Raw genomic sequence first — 18,516 nt, 5'->3', positions numbered from 1 at the left:
TGTCATTCTTGTTCACATAGGTAACCAATGCTGTTGCTTCATCTTCATTTTTATCTAATTCATCCTTCATGGCTACATAGACTACTTCATCATCATTTTCATCAGAATCTTCGTCAATAATATAGCATCTCTTACCATTTTCCTTATAGTCCTTACTATCATCTTCTTTCTTGTTCCTATACTTATTTCCTTCTTTTTAATTCTTCTTCTGTGTACATCTTGCAGCAATATGACCTACTTCATTACAATTGAAACATATGATAGGGAGCTTATCTTTGAATTTTCTTTTTCCTCTATGAAATCTCCTAGCTAGAAGTGCTTCTAACTATTCCACATCTTCCTCATCTATGCTGCTATCACTAGATGCATGTTTTCCTTTTCTTCTCCTTTTGCTTGGTGTGTCATCCTTAATATCTTTCATTTTCATCTTGGCCTTGAAAGAAGATTCAAGGTTCTTAGGTCTGTAGTTGTCAAAATTGGATAGTTTAAATGTAGTCAATCTTCCAACTATTCCTTCAAAAGTTAGTGTGTTCCCTTGTGCACACCTTAGCTCTTGGATGGCTGAAACTCTTATAGGATAAGTAGGGAGCAAAGTTCTCAAGTATTTGCTGATGGATGTTTCTTCTTCTAGTTGTCCACCTAGACTTTTTATTGCACTCACTACTTCTTTTATTCTTGTAGCATACTGAGCAACATTTTCACCTTCCTCCATCTTCATATCATCAAACTTTCCTCTTAGGCTTTCTCTCTTTGCTCTCTAGACATTTTGATCTCCTCCATAGATTTCTGATAGGGTTTTCCACATCTTGAATGTAGTGTCATAGTCTTTGACATCATCATATTCAACATAGCTAAGTGCAAAGGCAATCTCCAACATTGCTTGATTATGCTCCTTCCTTTTGTTCAAATCATTTGTAGTAAGAGGTCCTACTGGAGTTACATGTTCTATTCCAATTGAATTTTGTGCATAGTCACCTATTGATCTAAGGTGCAATTTCATCAAACTCTACCATGCAGCAAAGTTGTCTTTTTTGAGCTTGGGAACTTCTCTCTTGGACATCTTGATCTTCCTGCTTCTAGTACTTTAAAACTAAATCAGAAGATGGCTCTGATACCACTTGTTAGAATTTTTTTAGAATAACTAAGAGGGGGGGTGAATCAATTATTCAAGGTCCAAATGTCCTATTCAAACTTTTCTTCAAGTGTAGTGAAGCAATTCAATCATTTATTCATCCAAGATTTAACTTATCTAATCAACAAGTTACTATAAATCAACATGCAAGTATAACACTCAAGAAATCAACACATGACACAATGATTTATGTGGAAAGCCAATTTGGAAAAAATCACCAGTAACATGCTACTAAATTCTCACCCTTATGAAGTGATGCCCTATTAAAGGCTTTCCCTATTAAAGGCTTACAACACACTGTTAAATGTGACCTTGTTAGAAGATTTAACCACCCTGTTAAAAGTGGGCCTGGTTAGAGGACTTTAGAACATTCACTTGGAATGCCACTATGTTAAAGGATTTACAAATGGTTGTTATGCCAACCTAAGTCCATAGGATTTTTAGATCTAATTCAATTGTTAGAGAGTATTAGAAAAACTTGACCTGATTAGAACATACAACTTATCTTGCAGATCTCAGATCACATCTTAGGTCATACCCTTTCCTAGTCTTCTATCTTTGCAACTCTTAACTGCTTGCCTTATCTTTCAAACTTTGTCTCCTTGAGTCTCCATACTCAATGTACCAGTACAATCATCTCTTCATGACCACTTGTAGAACCAAAGCCTCTGTGTTCTTCCTTCTCCTAGATGTCTCCCTCTTGACACCCTTTCAACCACTTCGCAGATTTGGCACTTCTGTAGCAACAATATCAACAACTCCTTACTTCTTGGTCTATGAATTCTTAAATAGAAGTCTTGGATTTCCTTTTCCTACTTGATTCTTCCATTTTTTTTCAATTTCAATTCACATGGATTAGGTAGGATACATTGTATCTAACCCATATTCTATTTCCTCTAGAAACTTCTTAACTAATCCTTTATAATTTGCCCAAAAATGGTTTACATAGGTTTCTGTACCAACAACTCATTGTCCATATCCTCCAATTTGTTCAAAAATTCAATGTAACCATTAAATCGGCTTGCATTTCATGAATCTTTGTTATTTGAAATAATGTAGCAGCCTGACACTATTGAAATACTGGTGCTCAACACATACTGTGTTACTCAACATTAACTATGTTTTTCCTGATGCTCAACACATACTATGTTACTTGACATCAACTATGTTTTTCCTGATGCTTCGCACCTAATCTTTACTTGACACTTGAAGATCACTCGGCACACACTAGAAATGTCTATTACTTGACTTCTACTAATAATTTTCTTGACTTCAACTAACTTGCTCAACACCCACTAAATATTTTAGTCTAAGCTTTGCAATCATCCTTATTATAGCTTCTTCCTCCAATGTTTCTAAGTGTGACCAACCTCTGTATCTATGAGTATGCCATTAATACATTACTTACACATTGTCTTAACTGATCCTTGCACTTCATTACAACATCATAACTCAACCTTTCCCTTAGGTGCTCTTGTTACATCTTGTTGATCTAATCCTCTTCATCAATCAACTAAGTGATAGTGCTTGGATCTTATAAGCAAATATCATCCCTACAAATAGTAGGTTTGACATCAATGGAAAAACAATGATTGAAAACATTCTTTTACAACAATCTCCATCTTTGATCTTCAACAATAGTGAGCTTTTCAAACAAATTTCCAACATAACAAGGATCTAGTAACAATATATTTTATGAAAGAAACTAAAACGATTTTTTTTTTGGACAAAAGCCAAAGTAACAACAGATCTATGAATTAAATTATCAAAAGGATGTTGGTAGGAAACCAATGAAATTAGGAGCAATGCTTCCTCAACTCCATCGATGCAATTGTTGATGGGAACTTTTATACTAACCAAAAGATGTTTCACGTTTCATCAAATCATGAGGTTGCAGAAAGTGCACTCATATGAGACAAAATGCTATGTAATAACAAAAATGATTCTTTCTCCAATTTTTCAGAATAATGAGATTCATTAACACAAGGAAAACACTAGAACAAAAAGATTGCAAATCATAACAACAGAATAAAACCATTGGCTCCATTATTATTCATGAACATGCATTCACAAAAATAACACACTCTAAAAAGAATAACTACACTCAAAATGAGATCACCAAAGAATATATTATTGCATCAAAATAGTGGCCTAAAGTAAATATTACATCCATGCATTTAAAATAAATCATCTCCTCCCTTTATGCTAGTAGTGAGATCTCTTTAAATGTAAACTCACATTAAAAACTAATAAAATATAGCTAATTAATTATAAATTGAACATCTAAATGGTGCTAAGTAGGTGCATCAGTTAATGGGTGCCTAAGTCTTTAAATGACATAAAAGAATGGGAAGATAAGAACATAGAAGCTATGAGATAATTTGGAAGTCTTTGGGTGTACTATATGGAAGTTTGACATTCTTTAGGCCTTTCTAGGAGTTGAACTGCTGTGAAAATGTGTTTTCAATTCATGGAGTGATCTAAAATAGCAACTAGTAGTTACCTATTAGAGCACTGCTTCTTCAAAGCTATCAATGCATCTCTAAGAAAAGCACACCTATGAACCTTGGTGAAAGGTCCCAAATATCCAAAAAAATTCTAAGTGTCAAGACTGAATTTCAATCATCTAGGTTTTCTTCCCCTTTATACCAAAATGATGTTTGTATGTTTCCTCTTGAACTTCTCTATTATTTTTGCAACTTCATTAGCCTCTGATAAATCTAATGAATCATACTTTTTCTTAACTACTTGTCAGTAGTTACTTCTATCCTAGTATTTGCAAAATCCTCAAGCTTGGTGTCTAGTTCTTCTTTAGTTTTTAATTCTTGTTGTACATTATCTTATAACCAAGAATTTTCAAATGTATCCCTAAATTGGTGAACTATTGATTGCACTGAGGAAGTCTTGGTCTTTGACTCATCTTCAAAAATCTAAAGGCCAGTAGCATTATATTACTTTTCTACTTCCAAAAATTGCTCTTAAGCTTTATCCTTTATTTTCTATATTCCTTCATGTAGTCCTTCCATGACCTTATTCCCCTGGGATATTTTCTCTATTCAGTCATATATCTTATCTAGCTCATCTACTAAGTATATCTCCATCAACATTTGATACCTTTGCCCCTTTATAGATATGGGTGCTTGTAGATCGTTAGCCTAGGGATGCACTTCATCCTTTAGCCCAAAATCTTGGTTTATAATGGAAACCAACTTTTCAACATTGGATTGGATGTTGTATAACATGTTCAAATTTTCCTATATTTTTTGCACTTACTTCTCGTCAAAACTGTAATGACATTGTTGACATGCATCCGAAAAAGAATCCATCTATGGTCCTATCTGATTCCTTTCAAGTGTAGCTCCAAGAGAAATCTTAGGATTATCCAATTCAATGGGCCCCACCACTTCATTTAGGTATCATGGGTTTTTCAAATATTAGCTCTTTCATTTGGTAATCTTTAGGAGTAAGTTTTGTTGGTTTTTTTACACTATTAAGCAACAAAATACTTAATACCAAGACAATGAAGATCAAAATAACCTAAGGATTAGCTATTTCCCATAATCAACTAGATGACCTTTTCCTCTGAACCCAACTTCAATGAAATCCTAAGAGATTTCCTACTCTTTTGGCTTTGCAAAACTAAGGTAGGTGCACCTGAGGGATAAAAGATTCAAAACTTGATATTAATTTCACACTTCATTTATTCCTTGACATTTTCTTGCAATATTCATCCCTTATAGAAGATTAGTCATGATTCTTCTCATATCTAAAAATAATTTTTGGTAATAGCAACTAACTAAGACTTAGAGGTTAAGTGTAAGCAAGTGCTGACCATCTATGATATTATTCATATATTAAAGTAAAGTTTATTGATTTTAAGCTTGATGCTCATCCATGGTTTCTTCATATGCAAACTAAAATAATTGATCAGTGCCTCATCCACTGAGATTAAGAGTCTATCCAATGTCTTGACCTAATTGACTACATTGCAATCAATATTATTAGTAATTATTCGTCAAACTCATTCTTACATATATCCTTCTTACTATATGGAGATCCTATCATATTAATTGAAGCATTTACTCAATTCATTGAATCAAAAGCAATAATGAATTGATATACAAGTTATTGTAGTTGCATTAAATTAAACAAGCTTTTCTCATACAATCTCAAAATAACCAGATAATAAGATGGATACAAGATTCAGAGAGAAAAGATGTGGGGACAAATCATTTTGTATTAATTCTCTTTGAAAATTATATCATTGAAATAGAACTTAAAAAAACTCAAGATAAAACACTATGATCATATGACATTAATGCATTCTCAAATATTGTAAAGAAAATACATCATAAAAATTGCATTAAGTATTGGATCGACTATATTCTAGCATAGCTAAAAATTACACAAATACTTAGATCATTTCTCTAGCCTTGGAATCTCACTTATATAGTGTGAAATGCAACAAGCTTTAGGCATAGAGAAACTGATAGCTATCCTTAAGACAAGAATATATTTACATTGTTACTGTCATAAAAGACAAAAAATTGTGCAACAAAAAAACTTTACATCATAAATATTATTTTGTGGGGACCACTTTCTACTACACTTTTCATGCTAAGGATTTCATGATTGGTTTTTTTGTTGTTATTCTTCCTTAGAGTGTGTGATAGTTAGTTTTGCGTGTGATGCACCTTGTTCTGGTACTTGCAAGTTGAGCTAAACCTAAGGTATCCCATTCATGTCATCTTGTACTGACAGGTTAACAATCACCATCAGTTGTCCTATTGCCAAGTCATCATTTTGGGGCCCTATTCCAGTAACTGCAATTGGTTGCTTACCCTTGTCCTCTTCTACTTTTACTAATGTATTAATTGTTTGTACTTCACCTTGTTCCATTTCATCATCATCAGTTTCACCACATTATAATTTCTCTACATGAATAGAATCTGCCATCCACTTGTCAAAAATTGTGTCATCTGGCTAATTAAAATTGAGAAGATCATGTTGCTTCCTCATCACATATTTCCCCAACTTATTTATTTCAATAAAATCTGTTCTCAAAGAAACATAAAAAAATTGTACTTTTACAACTTCTTTAGTTGCATTTTTCCACCATGCATTTCCTTTCTCATTTATGACCTTATTTATTCGAAGGCATAATAGATAATTCAAATCTTGGGCCCATTCTTCTTTATTTTTCATCTTATCCTTTTTATCTATGGCATGTGGTAAGAGTTCAAAATTAATACTTTTATACTTGTCAAAAATTTATTATCATCTTTTGCAATACAATTCTCTTATCATCAAACTCTAATAGATCATTGGTAAAATCATAATTTTTTTCTATATACTCATAGGATAAACTGATAACAGAAAAACAAAGAAGAGTAACATTTTTATTCCTTATACAATTGGTTTTAGGACATCACCATTTTATTTCAATTCATCCCATGTATTTATTACCTTTGCTAATTGCTCATAAAAAGTTGGCCAATTAATCTTATTAACTAAATACACGATGGCTTTCCTTAACCTATCCTCATATTGGATCTCTAACTATACATGCAATGCCTACAATTTACTCTTTTCTTCTTCAAAATCCTCTATAGTGTAATATTGAGGTCTCTATTATGTGTTTGGAATCTCAATAAGGGGAGTGGATTTAAAAGGCTCCACTAGTGGATAAGGATAAGTAATCCTAGGCCCACTAGATTGCTCTTGGTGTCCCATCAATTTATTTTCAAGTTGAATTCTCCTTTGAACTTCTTTATTATAAGCAACCAAAACTTTCTCATATTTATCTTGTAACTCTAACCATTTCTCTTTTATCCCTCAGAGTTGTGGCTAAGGTGAAGTTGGTTGATCCAACATCTAGTTTTTTAGCCTCTTCACTTGTAGTTTCTTCAACTCTTTTCACAATTAAGTTCCCTATAAGGCCGATGTCATCAGGCTGGGAAGAGCTAATTCTGGACCCTTTTCTCATTGACCAAATTACAAATGTAGCATGATCCTCACTGTACTTGGCACCTTTCATTTCTTTCTTCACCTTCTCATCTACACTTAACTTCTTGGTAATAGAATTAAAGACCATTGCATCTGCAATATCCAAATTTGGTAGCAATAGAACCCCAGATGATTTTATCATTTTCCTCCCTTCTTCAGGGGTCAAGCTTTTAAAATCTTGCATCATTCCTTACTTTATTTGGTTCTATATATTTGCCCCCTCCATCTGAGGATGCTCTATTTTCATTTTACTACACCTTTCTTCAAACAATCCAATATTTATTCTCTAAGCAAACTGATAGAAGGCTCTAGACTTAACAAAATTATCATCAGAAATGAACTCTTGGTTGGCCTATTCTACCACAAGGTTCAACTCCCTTCCTCTATAATCAATAATAGTTAAATCAAGGCTTGGCATAAGAGGGTCTTGAGGATTTCCCTCTTCTAATTTTGATGTAGTAATGAAAATTCCCCCTTGGGATTCCAATTGATCCACCTACTCCTTACTGAGTTGTTCATCTCCTATGTGTAATGGGGATTAAGTTGGTGAATACTCCACTATTTGAGGCACTTGTTCCTTTTCTATCCTTTTCCTCTTGGGCATAGGCTCATCAGGCTTCTCCTCTAGAGTAGCACTAGATGACCCTATTATTCATTTTCCCTTATCAATTGTGGGTCTTTTATTTTGAATTATATTGTAGCTAGGTCTTCTTTGAACAACTAATTGCCTTGACCCTAGTGTAGGGGTGAAAGACAACCTCCTCATGACCTCTTGGGCCTTATCAGGATAAGAATTAATAAAGAAGAACTTTTTCTCATTCATAACTTCCATTATATTAGGAAAAGTAGTCATCGGTTTATTTAATTTATCTGCCTCTATTTTTGCATCATCTAGAGGGTTATACTTATTATCAAAACAATTAATGAATTGAAAAACCCTAGAGTAAACTCTCCACTTTTCCCTTTTGATCTCTTGCTCTTACAAAGAGAACTCATTACTTATTATGTCTTGGGGAAGTAGGGTTGGTGATCTTTTGAACTAGTTTTAGCCCTTCGTTTGAATACATCAAAAAATCCCTTATCGTCACAAAAATAGGCAAGGGAGATAGCCATTTTATATTGGTCCAAAAAATTATATAGGAACATGCAACCACCCTTAGTGATTATGAACTAGTGGGAAATAGTACAAGAGAGGAAAATTGAGCTTCTAGACCTACCAGTTAGTTGTGCTTCCTCCAACCCACCTGTCTACCATAACAATTCAGCTATCCCTACCTTCAGAGGCACTCGGTAAGGAAGTACATGGCGAGTCCCTTGGAAACCATATACTCTAAAAACTATAGAAATAGGGTAGAGTATAATATCTACCCAATTATAAGATACTTTCAAACTAGAAGGATTGTCCATAGGCCTAATAAAATCTAGCAGTGCCTTGGGAATTTTGGGATTGTCCCTTAATATGAGGCTTCTCAACTTGGAGGCAAAATGCCTATCAAATCTAACAAAGCTAGCCTACTCTACATCCAAGGTCATAACTGCACTCCACAATTGAACTAGTAGAGATTTTTCCTCATATTCTCCATTCAAAACCATATCTTTTTCAAAATAGGTAACCCCTTTAAATAAGAACATATGCATCAATAATGAATAATGGCCAAATGTTTTATCCACTTTACTCTTTGCAATCCTATTTAGATCTATGTATATTTCCTCTACTAAGTAAGAAGAAAAATAAAAAATGATATTGTAATGCCCCGCCAAAGGATCCAAAGAAATAACCTAAAGTTTCACTAAGTTTGGTAGCATTTTTTTTAAATACATGAAAGATAAACCATTCACATCAAACACATAGTAGCGAAAAAAATAACATACAATTAACTATAAGTAAACATAACATAACATAATAGGTTACATTCTTAAGGATCCCTTAACATTGAATCATGTTAGGATAAACCACGGATAGAAATAAAAACTACATGCAAATATAACCAATAACATAAAATAATAGATCACACAGAAATGAACATAAGGCACCAAGATTTAACGTGGTTCACCCAATCCCTGGGCTACGTCCACCAAACAACAAGTTTGATCTTATTACAATCCAGTGATTACAACCTGATTAAAATTCGTAATCCCTTACAGCTCAATACCGCTGCAAGAACCAATTTCACATCACAACATAATGAAAAATACCTAACCCTAAACCCTTTTATACAATTATTTTATTCATTTTAGGGTTACAACATGTCAGCCATATGTCGGCCATAATGTGTCGGCTACCATGTCAGCCACGGCCCAAAAATTTTTTTAGGGCAAGGCCCTGAACCCCACTATTTATGAAGTATGTACAGTACTTCCCTAATCAGTCACCATAATCTAACAAATCACATCTAAATTAACTATTAATGAATTCCATCTAACACTACATCCACATGAAATAATAATGAAAAGTCCAATGTTCATTAATTACATTTACGATTGCTCAATCATCCACTGTACATGCCATAGGGTATGAAAGGCTTAAAAGAATATACATTCATGTAAATAAAGCACATCATCATACTAACTCTAATCCATGATGCAATAACATAAATGAAACCACAAATCACACATGATACATCATCATAGGAGATAACCATAAATCATCAAACATAATTAACTAAGTGCACGATTCCTCCCAACCGTAAATAGCATCATTAGACCATCATGGACCCTAGCCATCCCTCCGTGCGTAACATTCCAAATCACTAAAAAGATCATCGATATTAACATAGTAGGAATGTCACTCCTAAATCATACTACATCATATGAAGAAAGTAATCTAACATGCAAAGTAAAGCATAAGATAACATCATCTAACATATGCAAATCATCAAAGTAAGGATACATGTCCACCATCATAATCCATGAATAGAATGAAGATAGATGCAAACAAAGAATGCATTAGCCATGGTGCCTCAGACGAATCTCAAATGATAAGAGTGATAAAGCACTACCACCTGACTGCGTGAAACCTAAATGGTCCACTCCCACCATGCTGAGGAGATAATCTTAAGTCCCAAATAGGTTATCAAAACCACATAGCACAAATACTCTCTAAGTCCAAGAATCTTAAAAGTATACTAACTCAAAGGTTCCAATCACAAAATGACATCTAATCCCAAAGGCACACAATGACATGTAGGAAACCTACTCTGTAAGTGGGCAAGTGTCATCGCATATATCATGTAGAAGTTACCCTGGCAGTTAGCTTAGGACTCCATGGGTCCCTACTGATCCTTATGCGGCCACTAGTATCCTCTCATAATGACAAGGCATACTATGGAATGTAAGGTCGCAACCAAGCATTCTCTCTACTCCTATCCTAGTCTGTACTAGCACTCGAGGCATGGGTGAGAACAAAACAATTATCTTTTTAGGTTAATTTAATCCCCATTTAGTGTAAATGTTATCACTTATTAAAACAATTGACAATGAGTTATCCTGGCAGCCACTTAGGGCCCTAGCCCCCATTGCAAGCCACTTCCCGACACTACAAGTAGATAACCTACCCTAAGCTCATGGAATCATAAATCTCAAATCACCATAGTCCTATACAAGCGACTAGAAAAATAACAAAAGATAATCCATAAAAAGAGCACCAAATCTCCATGAGCACATGAAAAGCATCCATAGATAATCATGCCCACAACAGTTCTCTATTGGCAATTGAAGGTATCTCTGATAATCAAAAGTATCCATTGGTTCTCAATAACAAAAATATATCTCAAAATCATACTGATCGAAGACTCCAAAATAGTTTAGTCAAAACATGTCACAACATGACATCATCAAGAAATAAATCAACATTTCAGTCCCATCATGGCGACTGAAAAGTAACCCAAGGATAACTGATCGATGACTCAAAAATGGTTAAGTCAAGTGTCTCAGATACATATAACTCAACTTCACTTAAGAAGACTGATGAGCAATAACAATCAGTAAATACAAACATCTCATAGAGCATATCATCACATTACCATGGTTGGGTTTATAAAGATTGAATCTAAGACATCATCATGACATCACACTCATAACCCCCGAGCCTCTAGTAGACGTCCTATAACTGGTGAACACTAGTCAACCCAAAATCCAAAATAAGAAGCATAGAGAAAACACAATGCAAGCAGATATTTTGGTTTGCTAAATTTATATAGTTAAGTGTGGGGTTTTAGTTTATGTTTGCAAGTATACTTCAAGTCTATAAGATTAATCATTTGACCTACAAGTCAACCTGTTTGTTCCCTTGATAGCATTATCCTTCCATTATTTAAAATTAAATTCTAAGAATAACTAAAGGATAAATATTTACTCATTAAATCATTTGACCCTTAATAAAATCATTTTCTTTATTAATTAATCTTAATTAAATCAATTAATAATGAACATAGGTATGGCACTTTATCATTCTAACAATACTTAATTAAAACTCAACTAAATATCATTAAGTCTCTTGATTAATTCATCACTAACAACCATTAAAAAACCTAAGGTCATTATTCAAGTCATTAGAATAAGACTTATCAACTTCGATGTAGATACTTTACAACTTCGTTAAAAGAATCGATATTAGCATACCAATTAAAACTCTATTATATAACTTAATTATTAATTAAATTAAATTAACTCTAATTAATTAATTCAATCAATAATTACATATCCATATCAATGACCCAATAAATATCAGTTGACTAATAACTAACAATAGTTTTATAAGTTAAAAGTCAACTATGATCCAATTCTCTAATATTCATATTAATAGTTCAATAATGACTTGTTATTATTTAATAACAAGTTATATTGAAAATCTTATTAATAAATCTAGAATGACCACATTCGTCACTCTTTCCAATGAATACTAACATTTCCTTATCAAACCCATATTATTGATAATCATTAAGATTCTATCGCATAACTTAATCTCTTCTCTTAAAAATCCCAAAATGGTAACTTAAAATTTCACTTATAACATTCTCCTTTAATTAGATTAAATTCTAATTAAGTAAATGGATTAATTTAAAACTATATATTATTTATTTTAAATCTAATTAATTTGAATACTAAAAAAATTGATTAATATTATATATATATATATAAAATCAAATTATAAAAATTCGATTTATATCACACATAACCTGCAATTTTAACAAAATACATTATAATATATATCTTTCTGCACATTACACTTTTTAATATTTAAAACTGATATTAATCACTACACATTTTTTTAATACTGTTGTCACCCTTTTTAAAAAGGGGAGCCATGTGGCTGTACCCTGTCGCAGGGCTTGTGATGGCAGTCACAGTACCTGTGACAACAGTACAACGTCCGCCGACCACAGGCCACATTAATGCAAATAGAGGTGAGGGTAGGGGGTGGGTAATCCCGCCCCTCCCAATACATTTAAAAAAAAAATTTATATTACAACGTTATTAAAAATGTTTACCACCAGTGCAATTCGCCATACATATTACTACTGTGACCTAAACAAATATATACATATATGTATATATGTATATATGTATATATGTATATATATATATATGTATATATATATATATATGTATATATATGTACATATATATATATATATATGTACATATATATATATATATATGTACATATATATATATATATATGTACATATATATATATATATATGTACATATATATATATATATATATGTACATATATATATATATATATATGCACAAATTTTTATATATCTAAAAGAGAATATATATATAACTTTTAAATAAAAAAGGTTTTCTAATTCTTTAAATTAAGAATTTTCCCTTTAATTGTTCTCTAACTATACCCATTAATCCTTCTAATAGATTTGACTATAAATTTTAACTTAGAATTCTTCATTAAAATACAAACCCTTGTCTAATCAAATCCTTGATTCTAATACAATTTGAACCCAAACCCAATTTAAAACTAATTTCTTTCGTAATTGGAACTAGGGTTTTCTATTGTTTTCTTCTCGACCAATTAAAATTAACATACATATCTAGATTTCAATTTCAAGATTAAAGATTCATTCATGGAGTATATTCAGACACATATAACAGACACGATGAAGGCAGGAAGAGAAAGAGTGCAAATGGAATATGCAAAAATCACGAGTGCACCTAGACACTGATGCTAATTTTTCATCCATCAGAAGTCCATAGAGAATCCCTTCCTTCTCCAACATTCACAATTCCTCCAAGATCTATACCAACCGCCCCGCATGACTAAGAGTGCTTGTAGAAGCATATGAGCCTGTTGAAGCATAAGAGCTTCTCGAATTGAATCTCCACTTGTCCAAACACACTAGGAGAGCCTCTATTTAAAGGCCTCTAAGATGCATCTAGAATGTGTCTAGAAAGAACTAGGAGATAAGCATGACAACTAAGCACATAACTTCCATGATAAGAAGATAGAAATGATGAGGTCTCTAGAAGGTTGTAGACACCATGTGCTCAAATAATATGCTAACTCCTAAGTGTAGACAACATATGCATACATAGAGTGCAAACTTCTGTGTTGTCTACATGACAACTCCCGAGAATTTGCAAACTCCTAAATATTAAAATAATGCACATTAATTAATTTAATATTCACTTTACTCTTTTCAAGTTTAATTTATTAATTTTTAAATCTTATGCACTCACTTTAATAACTCCACTTGTTCTATCTTAATATATTTATATTTTAATCACATGCACACATCATGCAATCTAGAGTCTTTTAATAATTTTAATATCTTTTCCACTTTTACATTTATTTTCGAAACTTAATTGCTAAAATATTTATTAACTTAAATAAATATTATCACATTCCAACTTTAAAATTATAACTTTTATCTTCAAATTTAATTATTTTATTTAATTAATTTCCCAATTAATTAAATAAAATAAATATTAAAATATCATATGAATTTTTCATCAAATTAAACCATTAATTAAATCTTTTAATTAGGATTAATTAATAGAAGATACACCAAAGACTCATAAAATAAAATACGAAAAACCCACTATAGCAAAACACATACAAAATCAAACCAAAAGGGTTAATATCACGAATTACGTCATCTGATGCATTTAGAGGGTACTCAAATCAGATACTTGTCCTAATTTCCAATTAAGATAAATGGCTTAAAGGGTTGGGATTTGGACTTGAGAATTTATCTCCCCTCTCTTACCATTGAGATAGGGTACGCTCATCCTGGCAATTCAGGGAAGTCGATACCCGATACCTGTAACCTGCATAAAACCCACAGATGTACAAACACAATATATACTAAGCTAAATGGGCAATGGAAGGAAGTGGTGCATCATGTAGATCCTAACTAGCAGGTGACTACAACTCCCTTCCTTAACCACATCAGAAATGCCATACAAAAGCAAACACGCACACCATACACATGCAAGTATGGGGTAAGTATCCATAAGAAAACACATGTGATAATAAACCATCTAACTAATTAATAACTTAAAATAATGTAATAAACATCATGCACATATAAAATGTAGAGTCTAAGTAATCTCATCACATATCAACTAAATCCATAACACAATATTTGATAGTCTCAAAACAATGCTGCTAAACATCAACATAAAACTAGCCCTAAAAGAGTTCGACAATGATAACAAAAATGTGACCTAGGGGCAGGCACTACATCCACTCCCTCTAGAATTAGGCTTACTCCTGGAAGCCTGCAAGAATGAAAAACTAAGATAATCACTATGCGGGTCCCATTGAACCCTTTCCCCCACTAGTGAAACTACAACACACTTAGAGCAATATGATTCTGGTTTAATGATAAACGAAAAACCATATCGATCTAACATTCATTCTTTTAACAAATGCTAAAATAGATTCCTTAATACATTCTAAACAAGAGCAACTTAATGCTTGCATACTACCTTACAACATAGATAAAAGATACATGTTTTTCAACTAGAATGAGTTTCAATTTTCAGTTTTGTCCTCGCTTAGGTTTTCAGTATAATTTTAGGTTTAAAAACTAAGTGTTGAAGTATGAAAAATATGCAAGTAATAGTTTAGATTCTATTTTAGTTCACCTAGTTTCAAGTTTTTAGTTTGAAAGAGATACACATGATAGTTCAAAGTTTTTGTTTTGTTCAACTAGTTAACACTAGTGATGTTCCAATATACCTAGAGTTCCCAATGTTGAAACTCAAGCTCTGATCCTGACTAGCAGGTGACTATGACTCCCTTCCTTAACCACATCAAAAATGCCATACAAAAGCAAACATGCACACCATACAAATGCAAGTATGGGGTAAGTATCCATAAGAAAACACATGTGATAATAAACCATCTAACTAATCAATAACTGAAAATAATGTAATAAAAATCATGCACACATGAAATGTAGAGTCTAATTAATCTCATCACATATCAACTAAATTCATAGCACAATATATGATAGTCTCAAAACAATGCTGCTAACTATCAACATAAAACTAGCCCTAAAAGAGTTTGACAATGATAACAAAAATGCGACCTAGGGGTAGGCACTACAGATATCCACACTGAAAGAAGAAATCTATGTCATCATTTACGTGAACTTTATTGGCAAAAATTTTTGTTCATCCTCACCAAAATCCCTACATAAGGTCATGTAAATTTCTATGGCCCTAGTAGTAAAAAAATGCTTCTTGAAAGGCTCCTTAGTTGATGTTGTAACATAGGTTAAATTTCCAATTGTGGCTAGGTGTTCTCTCAATGTACCTTGCTTGACTTGATCCTTTTTAGACAAATATTCCTTCTCCAACCCTAGCAAGTCAATGATCTCATGGTAGTCTGTGAGTGGCTCCAACCCAAAAACCTCACAAACTTCTTTAGGATTAATCCTTATCAGGCACTCCCCATCTATTCATCTCATTATCATAGCTACTACGTCATAATTTTGGACAATGTCTATGAGAAGGTCTAAATCCATGAAAACCCTAGGGACCACTAGTTTATCCAAATCAAAATTCCAAATATTTCCATGGGGGACAAACGACTTCCTTTCTAAAAACCATTTCTTAAAAAGATTGAGTCCTATTTTGGAAGTAATGGCATTCCTATCCCAATTTCCTTTATCATATAAACCATCTGTAATGTTGAACCTAAGGTTCATAGGAATTATCTTTTTCATCTGAGTTGACTCATTCATGGACTCAGTTAATTATTCCAGAAAGTCATCATGTATGTTCCTACTAGCATATTCTACCTTCCCCAAAAAACCCTTCTTTGGAGGCATATTTGATAAAAATGTAGAATACCAGAATGTTTTGAACTTTATGATGGATTAAGATACTTACTTGGCTCTTTGCTATCTCCTTTCTGAATACTACAATAAATTGCTAATACAGAAAAATCTTTCACAATTCAACCAAGTAGGAAAAACTCTTCTTTATGTTCTTGGTTCTCAAAAAATTACAAATCTATTTGCATGAATAAAAAATCAAAATTATGCATTATATCCCTTGTTATTCTTCACATAGGGAACCTTAATTCTCATAAATGGATCATAGAGAACACAGGGTGGCATCATCTTTAAATTTAAAAATAAGCTATCGATTTATGAAAAATTTGATGATCTAGGGATTAAAACTATAGTGACTCAACTTTTACCTAGTAAGTTGGCGGTCAACCCAATACAAAATTTCTACATAGGTCTTTTCTTTCACTATTGGAGAGTTATACTGGACCTAGTTGTGCCCTTGGACACATGTCACACTCTCACTATGTCACTAAGCATAAAGAGCAACTTCTCATAGTGAAATAGTAACCATTGTTGATGCTGCCTTGATTAGATGATGAACACTCCATGATCATTCCATTGCAAATGTGGTGGGTCCACCTATCTTTCCTTTGCTTTCCATGTCCTGAACAATAAAGTTTGAGAAAATTCTCTTAGTGACAAGGTGACCACTATCGATCTTGAAGATATCTGATGGTATAGATCAATAGTACCTTCTTGTTAGTGTGTATCTTTAATTGCATCTGACACTTTTGACAAGCTGATGTATTGATGAGGCTTATTAATAGAAAGTGAACACACGATGCCTATCTTTAGGTTTGGTTCTATATTTTGAAGAGATCTAAGAGTAAAGATTATTTTGGGAACTTTAGGGAAGAAAATGAATAATATTTTAAAAGGTTCCCAGAAAGGGGTATTTTAAAATAATTTTCCCACTCCATCATAAGGAAAAGGCATAGAACCTGAAATTTTTTCTTAGGGAAATATTTTTTCAAAACACTAATTAGGATTTTCTTAGGTTTAACAAAGTTAAAAGAGACCAAACCATAATTTACACAAAAAGAACTAGAAATATTCACTATGAGACATATTTAGAAAAGCATGAAGTGAAAACATGACCAACAAGTTCTTTGGTGTCAACATGAGTAGGAGGAATGGAAATATGTGCTAGAAGGTCCCGATCTTGATTCTTCATGATGAAGGAAAGTGTTCTAGTATCACCCTTAGGTGGCTTAGGATTCTTTACCACTTCTATCAATTCTTCCACTCCTTCCTCTCTTGTTAGTTCCATATTCTTCTTTTGTTGAAACATGACCTTGTTTTTCAACTACAATGGTGTAGTTCCCATTGGTGACATGTATTTAGCTAAAGAAGTTGGTTCTGAAGTAGGCTCATTTCCCTTGTCACTTCTCTTTAGAGTCTTCTCATGTTGAGGGAGTTATTTGGAGGGACTTTCTATGCTATGTTGGGCTAAGAATCTGGCCTATGTATCTAGAGGTGTTGGTTGATTTTCTTCTAGTAGTTGTCCTTAAGATACTTCATTAGTGTGTAACTATACATATTCTCCTCTCTTAATTTCCTAACTTTTTGCTTCTACTTAGATTGTCAAAGGATGTGGAGCTACTGACCCTTTATCCATTACTACAATCATGTCCTATGGTAGTGAATGTTGAGAGGTCCTTAAGATAGAGGAGGAAATTGATTCCAATCCTCTCCTAATGGATTATTTGTTGGAGTATCCCTTACCTTTTCTTCTACCATCTCAGTACCTACTAGCATGAAATAAAAAACTAAGAGGTAAAAAATATCAGCTCCTTCACCTTCTATCTTAGCTATCCACTTTTTGTTGTTCATCTTCTTAAGTTTCAACTTGGATAGGCTCCCTAGGGGCACATGGAGGTTTTTGAGTTAAGCTTCTTCTTCTCTCCTCCTTTGTTGCCTTAGCTGAACGAGTTCTCTTATTCAAGGGGACAAATTAAATTTTTTCCCTTTCTTCCTCATCCTCTTTTTTAGGAATGGTTTCTAACACCAATGGTGAGGGAGTGCTCTTCCTCTTCAATTTCCTCCTT

This window comes from Cupressus sempervirens, chromosome 4 (assembly GCF_028749045.1).
Source record: "Cupressus sempervirens isolate cs-2001-9-10 chromosome 4, ASM2874904v1, whole genome shotgun sequence".
In the NCBI taxonomy this organism is placed as follows: Eukaryota; Viridiplantae; Streptophyta; class Pinopsida; order Cupressales; family Cupressaceae; genus Cupressus; species Cupressus sempervirens.
Note: the sequence above shows the minus strand (reverse complement) of the source record.